The following is a 19,616-nucleotide window of genomic DNA, read 5'->3' on the forward strand; positions in this document are numbered from 1 at the left end:
TTATTAGTTTTTTAAATATCTCTCTATATATTTGTTTTTCATTTTTATTTGTTTTTACTAGCTGAAATCAAATGTTTTAGCTATATACAGTGTATACATATATATATATATGTGTGTGTTTCTGTGTGTGTATGTCACCTTACACTATGTATGTATATATATATATATATATATATATAATTACATTTTAAGTAACAACTTTTAAAAATTGTTTTACTGTAGTTTTAGTTTATTATAATAACTCTGTTTTGCAACATGATGACAGAATTTCCTTCACCATTTCATTAAAAAAAAGGAGCGACATAAGGGTTGGGATCACACACACACACACACACACACACACACACACACACACACACACACACACTCATCAGTGGGAATCTGCTGCTTTAAGTGCTTTAAAAGGAAAGTATTAGTGTAATTAGTGTGGTAATCACCATCTGTCTCAGGTAGTGTGTGTGTGTGTGTGTGTGTGTGTGGGCCTATAAAGCATCCATGTGCTTCCACACACAAACACATCTAATATGTTTCAGGTTCATTTTAGCTCGAGATGCTGTCATATCATAATAACGCATTAACCTTCCCGTGACCCTCAGCACTGCCCCTATATAAACCACACCACTGACCACACACTCATTCAGCTTCACTTCCTCAAGAAAGAGTCCAGATATCAACAAAGCAGCTCCAAGATGACCTTTACAGCATTTGAGTCAAAGCAAAAAAGTATTTGAAAATCAGAAAATAGAGAAAAATGATGCAGAATTGTGTACTTTAAGTTAAAATGATTTGTAATTATTTTATATTTTATTAAATGTACATTAGCATTCATGATAGAGAATTTTGAAGTTTGATTGTTTAGATTTTATCACCTAAAATAATTACTTACATTTATCAGTGTTGCATTAAACTGATCAAACGTGACAGTAAAGACATTTATATTGTTACAAAAGATTTCTATTTCAAATAAATGCTGTTCTTTTGAACTTTCTATTCATCTGTGAATCCTGAAAAATAAAATAAATCACAGTTTCCACAAAAATATTGTGCAGCACAACTGTATTCAACATTGATAATAATCAGGAATGTTTCTTGAGCACCAAATCATCATATTAGAATGATTTCTGAAGATCATGTGACACTGAAGACTGGAGTAATGATGCTGAAAATACAGCTGCACATCACAGAAATACATTACAGTTTAACAGAGATTCACACAGAAAACAGTTATTTAAAATTGTAAAAATATTTCACAATATTACTGTTTATATTGTAGTTTTGATCAAATAAATGCAGCCTTGGTGAGCGGAAGAAATCTTACCAATCCCAAACTTTTGAACTGTAGTGTAATACATATTTTAAGAATATATTCTATTTTTTTATATAGCTTTTAATTATTTTATGAGTGAATAAGCTACTCATCCCACAGCTGATGGGAACACTGTTGCATACATGGTACAATGTAAAACTACTGACAGATTATAAGAACAAAGTAATTAGAATTAATAAATATGATGTTATTCTTAACATAGTGAGAGAATCAGAAAGCATTCGTGATGCTTCAAAACCATAAAACAAGATACACAAACGTGACCGAACATGTAGAAAAACACACAAACATTCAAGTCCACATGAAACCAAATAAAACATGGACCTACAGTCTGATACACACACACACACACACACACACACACACACACACACACACTTTCAAAACCCTTCATCACTTGAATTAAGATTATAATCATTTAAAATCAGACTTTGGCAGCTCTTTTTACTTTAAAAAGAGCTTAAATACAGATTTACAGTCATAACAAGGAATAGTTTAAAAGCTATGATACTGTTTGTGAAATCAAATCTTTGCAAAGCTATGACAGGAAACACTGGTATCTAACAATGTCTTGAAGAAAAATCATATGCATAAACCCATATAGGAAATAAAAGAGTTTAGCAATGTGTCCTGTTTTGTGTCTCAAACTCCTGAATCTTTGGTGTCTCATATTTTAACATGGTGTGGCAGGGATGTGATGGATTACAGTAACATTTATTTTGTAATCAAATATTACATGTAAATAGTTAGAACAGTGGAAATAACACACACGGTTATTAGTGAATGAGAGCCAGTGTCTGAAGGCTCTGTGCCTCACCAGATAGTCGTCCGGTCGAATCCCGAAGAGCTCTCTGAAGTAGCGGAACGCCACCGGAGCGTAAGTTTTAAACCTGAAGTCTGGATAGTGATGCGCTGGAGTCAGATTACTGCCTTCACTGAGAGAGAGACAGAGAGAGAGAGACAGAGAGAGAGAGAAAGAGAGAGAGAGAGAGAGAGAGAGAGAGAGAGAGACAGAGAGACACACATCAAGTCTGTATGATCTGACTGACTGATGATCAACATTGCTTTCCGACGATTTAAGTCTTCCTAATCACTTTTTATCAATTTAACACATCCTTGCTGAATAAAAACATTAATTTCTTTAAAAAATAAAAATTACTGACCCCAAACTTTTGAACAGTAGTGTATATTTTTACAAAATATTTCTATTTTAAATAAATGCCATTCTTTTTAATGTTTAATTCATCAAAGAATCCTGAAAAAAGTATCACAGATTCCAAAAAAAAAAAAAATATGAAGCCGCAAAACTGTTTTTAACATTAATAATAAATCGGCATATTAGAATGATTTCTGAAGATCACGTGACACTGAAGACTGGAGTAATGATGCTGAAAATACAGCTGCACATCACAGAAATAAATTATATTTTAAAGCATATTACAATAGAAAACCATTATTTTAAACTGCAAAAATATTTCACAATATTACAGTTTTTTCTGAATTTCTGATCAAATAAATGCAACGCTGATAAGCACAAGATAGACTTATAAATCTTACTGATCCCAAACGTTTGAATGGCAGAGTATATGTAAAATATAATTGAAGTATTGTATTGTGGGATACAGTTTTCCACTAAAATGCTGGCTAATAAATAAGCCACCCATGTCTGCTATAACTATATATATTTATATAGAACACAGTCTGTGTTTGTTGGTGTAAGTGCTTGATTTTAACGCCACTAACTGAGGACGTGAGACTATATGAACGGATGGATCTAACGCTCTCTGGTGCAGCAGAAATCTCACATACTGTACAGACCTGGGGAAGAAAATGCTCTCCACCACGTAGAAGTCTTGCATGAGGACGTCGCGCTCGGGTTTGGAGCTCAGTGAGACTATACGGTGGTGTAGCCGAATCACCCACGGTGTAGCCGATCCCCAGCTGAATGGCTCCTTTCAGGGCAGACGAGGTCGTCTGTCGACACACAAGAACACTTCTGACTCTCTGACAGCAGTTAAACACGCCCTGCATCCCTGACACACGATGACTGCATAACAGCGTGAAGACAGATACAAAGCTCCAAACATAAAATGTTTATAAAAATGTAATCTATTTGGCAACACTTTATTTTAAGGACCAGTTCTCACTATTAATTAGTCGCTTAATAGCATGCATATTACCAGCATATTGGCTGTTTATTAGTACTTATAAAAATTTATTCAATTTTTTAAAAATATTTTAATAAATATTTATTTTAAAAATATATATATTTTTTAAATATTTTAATAACCTACAATTAAAAAAATCAATAACATTTTCATATATAATATATATATATGAAATATAATTTATTAAAATATAAATAAATAAAATATATATATATAATTTTTTCCCTTCATAATAAACCAGTTTATTGGCTAATATTTTTAGATTACCACCACTAATAACTAAAATGTCATGTTCCCTTTGTGTCAGTAACACTTTGTCAATAAACAATGCACAGTAATGTTTTAATTTACTGAAACTAATGTCTATAATGATTTTTTGTTTTAAGTCTGGCATTTTAATGTCTCACTAGCTGTCCATTAATCAAATTATATCATAGTATAGTGTACAATATGTACAGTATGCAATGAAATCACAAAAAGTCGTTTTCAACATTATTCTATTTTTTAAAAAATATTTTAATAAATATTTATTTTAAAAATATATATAATATGTTTTTATAACCTACAATTCCAAAAATCAATAACAGGTTTTATATGATAATATATATTAAATGTATTTTCATAATAAATAAATACTATAATAAACATATATATATACTATATCTATAGGATCATTTTTTCCCTTCATAATAAAAACCAGTTTATTGGCTAATATTTTTAGATTCTACCACCACCCACTAATAACTAAAATGTGCTGTGTTCCTTTGTGTCAGTAAACTTTGTCAATAAACAATGCACAGTAATGTTTTAATTTACTGAAACTAATGTCTATAATGATTTTTTGTTTTAAGTCTGGCATTTTAATGTCTCACTAGCTGTCCATTAATCAAATTATATCATATATATGTGTATGTACAGTATGCAATGAAATCAAAAAGTCGTTTTCAACATTTATTCTATTTTTAAAAAATATTTTAATAAATATTTATTTTAAAAATATATATAATATTTTTATAACCTACAATTCAAAAAATCAATAACATTTTTATATATAATATATATTAAATGTATTTTATAATAAATAATATAATATAATAAACATATATATATATATATATATATCATTTTTTCCCTTCATAATAAACCAATTTATTGGCTAATATTTTTAGATTACCACCACTAATAACTAAAATGTCATGTTCCCTCTGTGTCAGTAACAACTTGTCAATAAACAATGCACAGTAATGTTTTATTTAACTGAAACTAATGTCTATAATGATAACATTTTAAGTCTAGCAATTTTAATGTGTGTATGTACTGTATGCAATAAAGTCAAAAATTTGTTTTCAAAATCCTAAAGCTTTCTGATGATTTCCAGGATTTAAAAAAAAACCTAGATGTCCATCATGGACGCTTTTGGACCACGCTGTATATATCAGCAGCCTGAGGTAAAAGATGACCGACATTGTGATTGAAATTGACAAAATTGCCAGATGAGATCGAGACACCGTGAAGCTCATGGGAGACTGAAGAAGACGCACCTTCTTGTAGGTGGTTTCACCGGATGCATCGACCCGCCGGTGACCGATCTTCTTCTCAGGGCCAGAGCTGGAGTGACACGAGGAAGACGGCATCTGAGAAGAAGAAAAATCACAAACGAGATCTCATTTATATGTCTCAGTTGTTTCTCACAGACAACAAAGAGATTCAATGGAGATTTGATCGTCCAAATGATCTGAGCTGCTACAGTATCAACATGCATTCTGTAGCTCTGTGCTTTCAACGTATGATTCATTTGTGTCTATTTTTAGGAGAAACATTTAAGACAAAGTTGACACTTCAGTTAAAATAAAATATATAGTTCTCCCCATTATGAAAATTTGCAGAAAGTATACTCGCTTTCAGGTCATCCAAGATTAGGATGAGTTTGTTTCTTCATCAGATTTGGAGAAATGTAGCTTTGCATCAGTGTCTCATCAATGGACGCTCTGCAGTGAATGGGTGCCGTCAGAATGAGAGTCCAGTTTTAACATTTTAAACCTTTTAAATTCCACTGAAGTGCCCTGAAACATTCAGTGTTATTCTATGTGCAGACGTAATTTTAACTGAAACAGGAAGACAGGGTGGGACATACTGAGCAGCCCCGCCCCCTTTTTAAATAGCCTTTTTGTGTTTTGTTTTTGTGTTTTGTTTTTATCTCGGCTTGTTGGTTTCTGTATTGTGTTTATAGTTTGTTTGGAGAGTATGTTTGGAGAGAAGGTTTGGTGCGAGAAGATGAAGTGCAGGGTGATGTCATGAAGTGAGAGACTGTAAGTTTTGAATGATTATATCTTGTAAATGCAAATTTTGTCATTTTTTTGGAGCACACAAGCTTATAGAAAACCTTAAGGCTAACATATTCATACTAAAAGCCAAAAACCTTTCATTTTGATTTCATGGAGACTTTAATGCTGGATTTGTTTCAGCTTTTGTCTTCTCCAGATGTTAACTGATGAACTAGAGTGCTGTGGATTACTTGTGGATTATTGTGATGTTTTTATCAGCTGTTTGGACTCTCATTCTGACGGCACCCATTCACTGCAGAGCATCCATTGCTGAGACACTGATGCAATGCTACATTTCTCCAAACCTGATGAAGAAACGAACTCACCTACAGATGGCCTGAGTAAATTTCAGGAAATTTTCATTTTTGCGTGAACTATTCCTTTAAATCTCAATTTCTATAACCTCAGATCAATAACATTTTCCAAACACTTGAACATTTAACTCTTCTCAAGACTGCATTAAGTAACACTGGAGTTGAATGACCGGAATTAATGATATACAGATAATAAATGATGCTTGACCTCGGTTATGCAGGTCTTCTTAAAAGCAGCGTCTATAACAAGAGAGGAAGAAAGAGACATTATGATGAATGCAGATTATTTTAAAACAAATACGATTATTTGGTAATAAAACAATAAAAGAAAAGCCTAATAACAGTCTATATCTGTGAGAAAGTGCAAACATGAGCATGCAATGAATGTAACAATGCTGTCACATTACCTCATTAAGTTCTGATTCATTGAAATAAATATGGTTATTTTACATTTTTATGCAATTTTTTATAAACATGTCTTATGGCAGTCTGGTTAAATAAAGAATCCAGTTCAGTTGTCACACAGGAAGATGAAGGTCAAGTCGAGTGCATTGCATCATGGGATACATTAACCCAAACAGTGTAAGCACTGTGTATACAGAAAATATAAACACACACATGCACACACACTGCACAACTATTATGAAGAGTATTTTAATCTGAACACTCACTGGTTAATGTGTGAATAACAATTCAAGGACAAACAGCGGGAGTCTGCAGCTCTGTGCTGCCTTGCAGTCATTTCACACTGCGTTTTTCTTGCACATGTTTCTGTGTCACTGAATTCAAGGGGAGGGGGCGGAGCTACAGACAAGTAAACCTGTCAATCATTCCTCTGCGCATGCCGGCGCGGATTTAAGGCAAGAAAACAGAACACAAATGAGACCTGACCTGCTTTACACCCGAGAGGAGCGAGACAATTTAATAACGAGGAATTAGAGCAAGCAATGCAGCGCTGAAAAAACTCTTCACTTCATCCTGGGACACGGATGGATCTCATCAACACATGTCCAGGTCATATTTTTAGCACACAATCAGAAGAAATTAAATAAAAATATATATTTTGTATGAAGAAAATGAAGCTTATTTTTTTAAATTAAGCAATATATGTTTGTGTATAAATTAAAAGTTATATTTTGAATGAAAATAATGTTACTGTGTTATATATATATATATATATATATATATACATACACACACACACACACACACATACACACACACACACACACATATATAGAAAGGAAAATACATGTAAATATATATATATATAATATTTTTTTTTAACTTTTGTTTTATTTTTACATGTATTTTCCCTTCTTTATTTATATATATATAAAATTTGTTTTCATTTGATTTTATATATATATATTTTATATATATAGGACCAATATATTTGTTAAAAAACTATAAAAAATATAGCAATAAATGTGCTTAAATGTCATGAAAATAATGTTACAGTGTAATATATATATATATATATATATATATATATATAGATATATTTAAATATATGCGTGTGTGTGTGTGTGTGTGTGTGTGTGTGTGTTTAAATGACATGAAAATAATATATATATATATATATATATATATATATAAAAAATTCCCCTACTTTAATCTATTAAATTAAAAGCAGCATACGCTGAAATTACTAACATAAATTACTGCTAAGACGCATAAATACTCACTATTTAAATAACATATCATTACTTTTTCCAGGTAAAATGTATTTAATTGTCACAATGCAAACAATCTAAAAAAGGTTTTATTTTTCCCAAGCAAAATATATGATCTTATTAAATGGAACCTGGACATGTTCTCGACAGATTTTGTGAGATCAACAATAGTGTGTGTGTGTGTGTGTGTGTTTTGGGAGCAGATGCAGTATTGCTGGCGGTCTCTCGTGGAGGCGCATGTGCTTGAGGAGCAGATAATGAGAGCCGAGGAAACGCGTGACATGTGCAGCCGTCGTCTGACTGCGAGAGACATAAATACAGCCAAACATGCTGAGAAAATCACTCCTGCCTCTCACACACACTCCAGAACCAGCGTCCAAACACGGACAAAACATCCTCGCCAAGAATTCACAGAGAGTGCTACTACACTTTTACACTTTACGAGAAAATGTGGAGGTGTGTGTCTGTGATGTGTCTGAGCTTCTGTTACAGTGTTATAGTTTTATCTCCTGAATTATGACATGAATCGTTTTACAAATCTAAAACCCAGAACGCAATGCAGACAGCAGATAACGGTGTTTGCCAAAAACAACAGCTTTAAAAAAAGAGCCTAAATCATTTGTAATCATATTTGTGGTGCTGTGATTTATGGAAAGAGAAACTGAAGAGACCCGCGTTACAACAGAGCATCACAACGAAACACACACAGAGAAAATAACATATGGATAAAGATATAAACTCAATTCTGAGGAACAAAATCTGAACTGGGAGATATAAACTCTGAACATATAAACAGAATTCTGAGAAAAAAAGTCACAGTTTGGTCAAAGATGAAAAAGGGTTTAAGCATAAAAACGATAAGTGTAATACTGCTTTAAACTGTTGCTGTTTTTTCTCCCAAATTTAAAAAGTTTTCTGTTTAATTAAATTGCAATGTTGTTATTGTTTTTCTGAGCAAAAAATAAATATCATACATTTTTCCCTGATTTACAGAAGACACACACTAAAATGTCATTCAGTCTAACAATCTTATCAGGCATATTTACAACAAAAATCAATTTATGACATATTAAAAGACTAATTACTTTCACCCCAAATACTAATTAGTAAAATTTACCACTATCCTTGGTTTTGCCAATTGGTCAGTAAGAATCTTTTACTCATTTAAAACACGATAAAATGAATATGCTCACTTATTCTTTTATATATTTTAATATGTACAATAATGAATAAGCATGCTGTTTGAATTTTTACATAAATATTGTGTTACACTGAATGGCAACGTAACATTATTTCAACCAAATTTTAAAAACTTATTTGAAATCTTAAAAGTAGACACTTTGCTTACATTTAATGTGCTTTCTATGGACATAAAATCATTTTGTACATTTTTTTGATGCGGACATCTTAACGTCTTTGACCTAATTACTTTTCTTTTTTTTTTAATTCCGTGGCAGAAACCGCCTTCCAAAGAATTATGATTACATGTTTGAATTTTGTATAGTTATTTTAATAAATCCCTCCATTTAAATTGAGTACAGCAGTTAATTTCTTGCAGGAGGGAAAAATTAATGATGTGGGTAAATTAAAATTATGCATATTTTATTACTAATATTAATAATATCTGTTTTATTAATATTACTATGAATGCAATATTATCATTACTGCTATATATATTAATTGGTGAGTTATTAATCACCAATTGCAAGATAATAATAACAATGATGAGCGTCTGTAGTACTAGATAATGTCGAGTGAATGAATCTTCTGCAGTCAGCAGTGACGGAGGACGGTGTGAGAACCCCGAATCCCTGAATACTGGATTAAAAACGTAAGTAAAAAGTAAGTTTTGTTTTTAATTTTCGGAGGAAGGTGTGAGAGTCGAGGCTCATTAGAAGAAGCATGCAAACACTGGTGCCGAGGGTCTCGAACGAATGCGGCACAATCTCACATTCACACTGTCAGCGTCAATAACATCACACACAGCAGACCACAATAAACACACATTTACACATGATGAAAATACGGGACCACTTCACAAAAACACATGACGGTTGTATGTATTCAGAGCTGAGAGAAAACCTCAACAACTCCATGAAAATCTTCCCTCAAATGACTAATCAATATGAGATGTAGAAACACAGACTGTTGCCAGATGCCAAGAAAACCTCCCTAAAATGTGTCCTGCATACTAGATGTTTGCTTCAAACTGCAATGTGAAGAATAAAACTGGAATCTATGGTCTAATTTGGACCAGTGACAGACTGGATCTCACCAGGAGCATTGTGGGAGAAAGCCAGCGGACTGTTGGAGATTCACACCCAGCTGCTTCACTCTGTTTAAATGATGATTTAAATGCAGCTATGATCGCTGGTCACTTCATATTAAGGCTGTAAACAAGACACACTTTGAGAAGACTTGAGTGAAGGTAATACTTACTAGAGTACTTCAATAAATGCTGATACTTACAGAGCAGGTTGTGAATGATTGCTATGTTTTATTTTATGATCTTTACAGGTCTACAAATGAACTCTGTATCGTGCATGAGCTGGAAGCATGAAGCACTGTATAGACTTGTAGAATAACATTCAATTCTCACTTTCAATTCAGAAAAACTGATTTAAATACAAGTTTAAGACAAATTCAGCACTTATTAGACATGCACAGATGGCCTTCCTGAATCTATGAAATGTATTTATCATTCAAATGATATTCTGAACAGCATATTATGCAGACATGATGAGACGTCCATAAAACCAAAACAATTATAGTAACATGTTGTAGATAGGATATTGTGCATCATCATTACATCATTTATTTCACATTTTTAAATTAAATGGGATCTTGTTTTCATGCAATGCAATGCAAAAAAAAAAAAATTGGAAATGAATGAATTTAAAGATTTTTTATGCTTAAAACAAGAAACAAAATAGACATATACTGATCATACATATGCAAGATTTTTATGCTAAAACAAAACAAAAAAAAAAATATATATATATATATAATAATTATTATGATGGTATAATTCAGGAAAACAAAACCAAAATTATAATTTTTGGAGTTTAACACAAATTGCAGTTTAACTTTCTTTTATTTTGCAAAAAAAAATAAAATAAATAAAAAATAGGTGCTATAAAATTATAAATATAAAGATTGTTAAAAAAAAAAAAACAGGCAAAATGCATTGATTATACATGATTTTTTGCAGTTTAATAATACTGTTTCCGTATGATGAACTGATTTCGATAAAAACATCTAAATGTATGTAAATCTGATATAAATGAGATATAATTCAGGAAAACAAAACCAAAATTATAATTTTTGGAGTTTAATACAAATTGTATTTTAACTTTCTTTTTTATTTTGCAAAAAAAATAGGTGCTAGAAAATTATAAATGTAAAAAAAAAAAAAAAAAAAATGTATTGCTTATACATGATTTTTTGCAGTTTAATGCTACTTTTTTCTGTAACAGTAAAACATCTAAATGAATGTAAATCTGATATAAATGAAAGTTCTGAAATCATGATCTAAAAACCTAAAGCCACTATAGATGCAGCTAGCTACTGTAAATCACTAAAGACCAGTGATTTCTGCCTCAGCAACAGCACTGCTGCTCTAGAATCAGCTCAGCCCTGAAACATCAGGAAAAAAACACAGAGCCGGCTGCAGGTCAGGCCACAAACTGTCTGAACGCATTAAAGTGAGTCCATCACGAGAGCCTGAGGGAACCTGCCTCGGTATTAACACACAGTCACCAAAACCGCCTGAAAACCAGCTGAATTTAACAACAGAACACGAGTCATTTCAGTCTGTCATCAGTCAACATTCAGTTCAGAAACCATACTAGTTCATTCATACTTCAAAACAGGAAAACAGACCTTGAATAATCATATTCTCACAGTTTTCCAGGACTGCAGTTTTCTGATGGAGACAGATGGTTTGGTTCGGCTCTCTGGAGAACCTGACAGATTTCATCCCGGCGCTGGAGGTGATCAATTAAAGAGACACTTTATGAACACATAATGACTGATGTGAGCCTCGAGGATACAGAGACGACATAATGAACCGAGTGGATGGCAAACTAATGAGCATAAAAGTGCTAAAAGTTTGTGCACGAACTGCCTTGAAATGCATCCTAAACACACTTTGAGAAACAATCTAGAAAGACTGAGAAACCTAACTGCTGAAGATCTGAGCCTGTTCTTAATCTAAGAGGTGCTGCTCGAGTTTATGTATGCACATGTATGAAGGTATAAAGTCATAAATACAGACCTCTGATGTCACAGGAGTCCCTCGCTCGTGTCTATTTGCAGTCGGATCGGGAGAACGCTCAATGGGATTGACAGCAGGAACTAATCTGCTGCCCTGACAAACTCCACAATCTCTCCGGTCACCTGGACGCGAGCGGCGCCCAATCAGACGCAGAGATTACGGCTGGCTTCTGCCCACCGGTGGATATACGGTCAATTGGATGCGAGCCGTCTTCTGCCCACCGGTGGATAAGACTACAGGAAAAGCCCGTGTGCCAAGGACGAGGACACAGAACCACAGACAGACAGGAAACACGACCGGAAACTCACAGTGTACTTTAAGTGATAGAATGACATCAGAATGATAAAGAACAAGAATAATAGAATGCATGAATAAACAAACAAACAAATGGTTTATAGCTGAGTTATAGAGAAATCAGAGTAAAAAACAAGAGTCTGAGCGGTTAAATACAGCGATGAGAAACAAGCATGTCCTGATTTGAGCTTCACACACAGCAAGTCTAGACCAGCCAAACAAAACATTCACTGACTTCTGACACTTCTGACTTCTGGTCAGAGGCAAACAAACACTGAATGAAGCTGAAACTCAACTGCATCTGATGGCAGTTTCACAGTGATTAATCATATTGAATGTGTCTCTAAACACTCATGATATTTGTAGTGCAAAACATGAGATGGTGGAAAGCATTCACAAGACACTTCTTAAAAACTACATAAGACTCTCACATATCACAGAACAGTGAAAGTAAAAGCATTATACACTATATATGATACTGAATGATTACCAAATCCATATATCACAGTAAATCAACAAAAAACTTGATATCAGTGTTGCTAATTGTTGCTAAATACAATTATTAAAAAATTTTTTGTTAATTGAAATAAAGCTGAAATAAAATTAAATATAAATATTAGATGAATAGCTTAATGCTACCTTGGCAGCTAACTGAAATAAATAAGATTAAGGTGAATTACTACACTGAAATAAAAATAAAGCTAAAAAAAAAAATACTAGTAAAAATGACAAAAGCACATGATGAAATGGATGGAATGTAATGTTAAATATTATTATATTATAATATTATTTTATACTATTTTTTGAAACTATATTAAATACTGTAATAGTATACAAATAATAGTGCAATAACACTGGTATCAATACAGTAAAAATAAAAAAAAATTAAAATAAAAGCTAATTCAAAATATATAAATAATGCTAAAATTACACTGCAACATTTAAAAAAAAATTTTTTATTGGGCACTGAGAAAATGCATTGACAACGTCTGAAACTGTGCTCAGATTTACTAAGATACCAAAGTGTGCAATCAAAAGTTACAGATCTTGACTCAACTACTTCATCCAAGCTGCTTCACACTCATTTTGTAGCTTTGTTCTCTTTAGGTCTCCAAAGGAAGTTTAGGAGACAAAGTTGATCCTTAACTGAGTCTCTTGAGCTTGATCTGAGCAATGACATCAGGGATGCTGCATGTGTGAAGAAGAGCAGCTAAACCTTCTTCTCTCTCAGAAGTGTCAGGGTAAGATTGAGAACATTATAACTTCATCAGCTGTCTCAGGGACTCAGCGAGAATCGGTCGTATCACTGCCTGTGTTTATGTTCTGATGTCAGTGAGTCGTTCTGGATGAGACACTGATCTGCGGCTGAGGAGATGCTAAATTAAGCTCCGGCCTTCAGCTCCTGTTCTTACGCAACCAGTGTTTACAATCTCAGACACACACGCTCATGCGCTTGACAAAATCATGCACGAATCCAGCAGAAAAATCACAGATATGGCACTGAAGGAGAAGGTTTGCAACTCGTCCTGTAGCATGGACCCTAGCAACTGCATAGTGATGCCCTAGCATCCACCCAAAACACCCTAGCAACCAAACAGACACCATAGCAACCCTTTAACAAAGCACTGGCAAAAACAATCTAAAAAATGCAAACACGAGCCAAAACGAACTCACCCAGAAAGTTCACTTTGGTGAGCCGTTTCAAACTGCCAAAACAAACTCAAAACTAACTTAGTTTCAGCCTGATTTTGTTCGAAATGACATCATATCAGTTCGTGCTTCGATTTCGTTTGAAGTATATCGGTGCCTTAACAACCGCATAATGATGTCCTAGCAACCACTCAGATCACCCTAGAAACAACCTAGCAACCTAATAGAAAACCATAGCAACCCCTTAACAAAGCACTGGCAAAAACACCCTAACAACTGCATAGTGATGCCCCAGCAACCACCCAAAACATCCTAGCAACCAAACCGGAAACCATAGCAACCCCTTAACATAGCACTAGCAAAAACCCCCTAAAAATGCATAATTATGCCATAGCAACCACCCAAAACACCCTAGCAACACCCTAGCAACCAAACAGACACCATAGCAACCCCTTAACAAAGCACTGGCAAAAACACCCTAACAACCACAAAGTGATGCCCTAGCAACAACCTAGCAACCCCTTAACAAAGCACTGGCAAAAACACCCTAACAACCGCATAGTGATGCCCTAGCAACCACCCAAAACACCCTAGCAACCAAACCGGAAACCATAGCAGCCCCTTAACAAAGCACTGGAAAAAACACCCTAAAAATGCATAATTATGCCATAGCAACCACCCAAAACACCCTAGCAACAACCTAGCAACCAAACAGACAACATAGCAACCCCTTAACAAAGCACTGGCAAAAACACCCTAACAACTGCATAGTGATGCCCTAGCAACCACCCATTTTAAATGAAACATTTTGAACCTTTAAAGCTATTTAATAGCAAACATATATATATATATATATATATATATATACACATATATAGGCCAAAGGACAGCCCTTTTCTCTCAGTCGGCCCTGGTTTGAACTGTCGGGACAGATTTCCAGTGTCTGCACGTGCTCAGAGGTACCTGCTGTCCCTTCCCATTTAATCATCATCCCCTGAAAAACTGGCACAACTCAGCTTAGCCGTCTGGTCTATGTGAGCCATCTGAAAAATTATATTTTTAAATCAGGTCAGTGTTGCTCTCGTTTTTCTGAACGGCAGAAAAGGCATTTCACGCGTCACTGTACTAATTCAGTCCACTCATCTTCAGTGACAGACCTGCCGCCTTCAGCACACGCCCAATACACACAACAGCGTTACCACTGTATCTTCCAAGTGTCTTGCTTCTCAGATGTGTCTCCTCTGGAGTTTCAGAGAAACCTCAACAATATCCCAGACTTTGCTCAGATGTGTTTGAGGAGAAATGTCTAAAACAAAGCTTTTACTTGAATAAAAACTACCTGAAAATGCCATGAAGTCTAATGACAGTTTTCAAATCCCATAAAAACACCCTGTACCCAGCAAGTACTGTAGCAACCAGACAGAAAAGCCTAGCAACCCCCTTACAAAACACTGGCAACCATCAAAAACACCCTAGCAACACCTTCAAATACCCAGAAGACCATAGAAACCACTTATTTATGCCCCAACAACCCCCTAAAGCACTGGCAACAACCCCAAACACCCTAACAACACCCTAACAACAGCATAGTGATGCCCTACCAACCACCCAGGATATCACAGAAACCACCTTGTTATGCCCTAGCAACCAAACAGAAAACCCTAGCAACCCCTAAAGCACTGAAAATATTCCATACAACAAAAAACTAACTAAAATAAACATTAGATGAAAAACTAATAAAAAAATATAAATAACAGAAATAATATTCTAAGAATATTATAAGAATTCAAACAAAAAAGAATTACTAAAAAAAATTAAAAAGTAAAAAAAAAAAAAATCGCATAAAATGACTAAAACAAACTAAAATTAAAATGAAAACTGAAAATATTAATAATTTAAACCAATATTAAATATCACAATATAGTATATAAAAGCAATGAAATACCAGTCGCTGAGCTACACACTTTCCTGATTGTTAGAATCGATTCAAACCCACAGGAAAATAAATAAATGCAATTTTAAAAATCAAATAAAAATGAGAGTTATTTAATATCTGAAGTGTTTCTCCTAAAAAATAATGAGATTAACTGGAGAGCAAACAGAGACATTTGACCAAAGCTCCTACTTCTCAGAATATCTCATCCAACTCAAAGCACTTTCACAGCTTTATACTCGTACTGCACAACAACTCTTGACTCCTTTCTATCTCAGGAGAAACGTCTGAGACAACACGCATATTAAACCAAACCTACCTGAGAACTCCATTATCTCCTGAGAAGAGAGGGACTACAGTGAGCTCCTCCGAGCGGTTTCTGCAGATGAAGCTCTTCATAATCAGCTGATCTGATGCATGTTCTCTGATCTCAACAGCTGGAAGAGCGTCTCCTGCGCTCCACGAGACTCAGCCGTTCGTTACGTAAGCCTTATGTAAAGCAGCGCTCAGGACCGCAGCCTGTGGCAGATGATGAGCCACACGCAACATGACAGACCTCAAAGACGTTTGTTTGATCCTCGCAATCTCACAGACAAAACTACAATCACACCGACTCCAGCTGCTCTCAGACAGTCTGTTTGAGGTTCAACATAAAGTCAGAGTCAATCTGATATCAGAAATAGTGATAATTACTCTGTTTACATGAGCAGACAACACAAACGAACAATAAACATGCTTTAAAAAAAGTCCTTTTAATCAATTTAGAAGCCTCAGTCTCCTAAGCATCACTATCACTGTTGCTCATTAACATTCAAAAGATTTTTTTATTTAGCAAGGACCCGTTAAATTGATCAAAAGTGACAGTAAAGACATTTACAATGTCGTTTCTATATTCTTTTGAACTTTCTATTCATTCAAAAATCCTGAAAAATCTGAATCCTGAAAAATATTGGGCAGCACAACTGTTTTAAAACATTGATGATAATCAGAAATGTTTCTCGAGCATGATTTCTGAACATCATGTGACACTGAAGACTGGAGTAATGATGCTGAAAATTCAGCTTTTCATCACAGAAATAAATTACATTTTAAAATATATTCACATGGAAAACAGTTATATTGAATTGTAATAATATTTCATAATTTTACTGTTTTTATTTTATTTTTAATCAGATAAATGCAGCTTTGGTGAGAAAAAAAGAGTCTCTTTCAGAAACATTATAAAAACTACTGTAACATGATGTGATTTTGTTGTGATTATGTGATTCTTTAATGAAAATTGTGAAGGTCTCCGTGGAAGCTATTGTAAATATGGAACACGCAGCTCATGTTCTGATCTGCTACACAATCATCTCACACAACACACATTATTAATCATCGCTGAAACAGTCGATCTTTACTGCACGTAATGAATTTATGGCTCAAAACAGTGTTATTGTTAAATAAAACTAAATCTATTTTTAAAAATGCTAATTTAAATAAAGCTGAAATAATTAAATATATATATATATATATATATATATATATATCTCTATTTTTAAATATATATATAATTAGAAATATTGCCTTGGCAACAAACTGAAATAAAATAAGTTCATGTTAAAGAACAAAAAATATTAAAACTAAAATTAAACTACAGTAAAGCTTTACAGAAATATTTACTAACAACATTACTAAAATTAAAATGAAAACCTAAAATATAAAAATAAAAGCTAATTCAAATATTAATAAATAAAAGTTTTTAAGCATCAGCTTTTATTAATACTTTTAATTATTTTAAATTTTATGTTTTCATTTCAATTTTAGTTTTAGTATTTTTTGTCGTTTTTATTAGTTTTTGTTCTTTTTGAAAATATATCTACTTTTAATTAATTTTTATTTTTGTTTAATTTTATATTTTTTATATTTTTTTTATTCCAGTTTTAGTTTTAGTTATTTTAGAAATGTTGCATTTCTAAAATAAAATAAGTTAAATTGATGAAATATAAGAAACAAAAGGTTTATTTTATTTCAAGCAATGAATTAATTATGTATGTGAATTCTTATGGTTTTACTTTTTTATGGTTTTAGTTTTAGTTAATTGTTATATCCCTGATCTGAGCACAGTTTGAGACATTAAGATCTTTACGATTTTTATTTTTATTTTTGGGGCGAAGAAACGTGACGAAGATCTAAACTTCAAGGCAAGTAATTCCTTTCTACTGTAATGGAGCAGCGATTTTGTCACAAAGCAGAAAGTGCAATACTCGCAGTGAACTACAGTAAGTGCTTCAAACTAAAGTGCACATGTATAACAAGCTGAATACAGCTGTGCCCAATGACATCTCATTTACTTACTATTAAGTGTCTGAAACAAAAGTCTTGTATCTTTTAAATATTTGATGACATGAAATGAAATCCACGGATCGGTTCTTTCTCAGAAGAATTCACAGCAGCCGTCTGAAAACAGTCACCAAAATCTGCAGTCTTATGCATGTAGATCTGAGCAGACTAATTAGGATTGAGACCAAATTATGATAGAAATTTCAATAGGAATTCTGTACACAATTCTGTTTTCGCAACAAGGTTTGAACAGAAACACTGCTTTCCAAAAGCAACGACTTACAATGAATTACTAAAGTTGTTAAGGAACAACACAAAACACTCTAGATACGCATTAAAATGAGCAAAAAGAACTCAAATAGAACTTATTTTAATTTCAACCCCTCAACAGTGTTTTAAAAGTGCTGGAAAGACCATGAAAAATCAATAAAATCTTCAAACGCAATGGTTTTTATAATCAAAATGCACTTTTCTAGTTACGCCAAGCTCTAAAATATTTTATTGGGTAAAAATTGTGAAAGAATAATTCCTGCTGAAATAATTCAAATTGCAAAATTAATAAGGATGTGAATATTAAACTGCATTTTATATTTAATATTTAACACAGAAACTCAAATCTCTTTACTACAACCTGACAAAATAAAAGTCTGGCTTAACTTAAATTATAGCAGAAATATGCTCTTATTATACTGTAGAATCCACTCAAAAACATAATCAAAGATAATAATAATACATTTTATTAAAACATTATTTTTTAAGTAATATCTCAAAATGTTTGCCCATGTTTTAATTTAAACAGAAAACCTGTTATGCAGCACAAAAACAAACTAAACAAAGGAATTGTTCAAATTTCATTTGATTAAATTTTAAAATTAAATTGAATTAAATTGTTAGTTTTATGTACTCGTTTATTACCACCGTTTTTCATAATAAATATATATTCAACAAAAAAATACAGAATCTAAAAAATAAAAATAAAATAAAAAATCTGAAAATAAATACACATTTCATATGCCACTATTATTGTTCAAATTAATAAATTATTAAATTGTTACAATTGTTATTTTTGATTATAAACATTTTTTTTTTTTTTATCAAACCCAGATTTTTGAATGGATTTCAGAAAAGTTACAATGAAAAACAGAATATGGGAAAATAATAAACTGGATTTTGTATTCGCTGATCTAGACTGTTATCCATTTACATTAGCCATCGGGATGAAGGACAGAACTTCTGCCAATCTATAGCTCACAGTTCTTATCAACAGGGCTCATGAGGTATGAAAGCACTACGGTTTCTTCAGAAAACTAGCTTTATGATTAACTCAAACAC

At 33.0% G+C, this 19,616-nt stretch overlaps 1 pseudogene; it reads right to left on the reverse strand.

The window, feature by feature from the left end:
- Positions 1-12,225, reverse strand: part of LOC109095831 — a 40,546-nt pseudogene extending 28,321 nt beyond the window's left edge.
- Between the last annotated feature and the right edge of the window lie 7,391 nt (positions 12,226-19,616).

Source organism: Cyprinus carpio, chromosome A2, assembly GCF_018340385.1.
Source record: "Cyprinus carpio isolate SPL01 chromosome A2, ASM1834038v1, whole genome shotgun sequence".
In the NCBI taxonomy this organism is placed as follows: domain Eukaryota; kingdom Metazoa; phylum Chordata; class Actinopteri; order Cypriniformes; family Cyprinidae; genus Cyprinus; species Cyprinus carpio.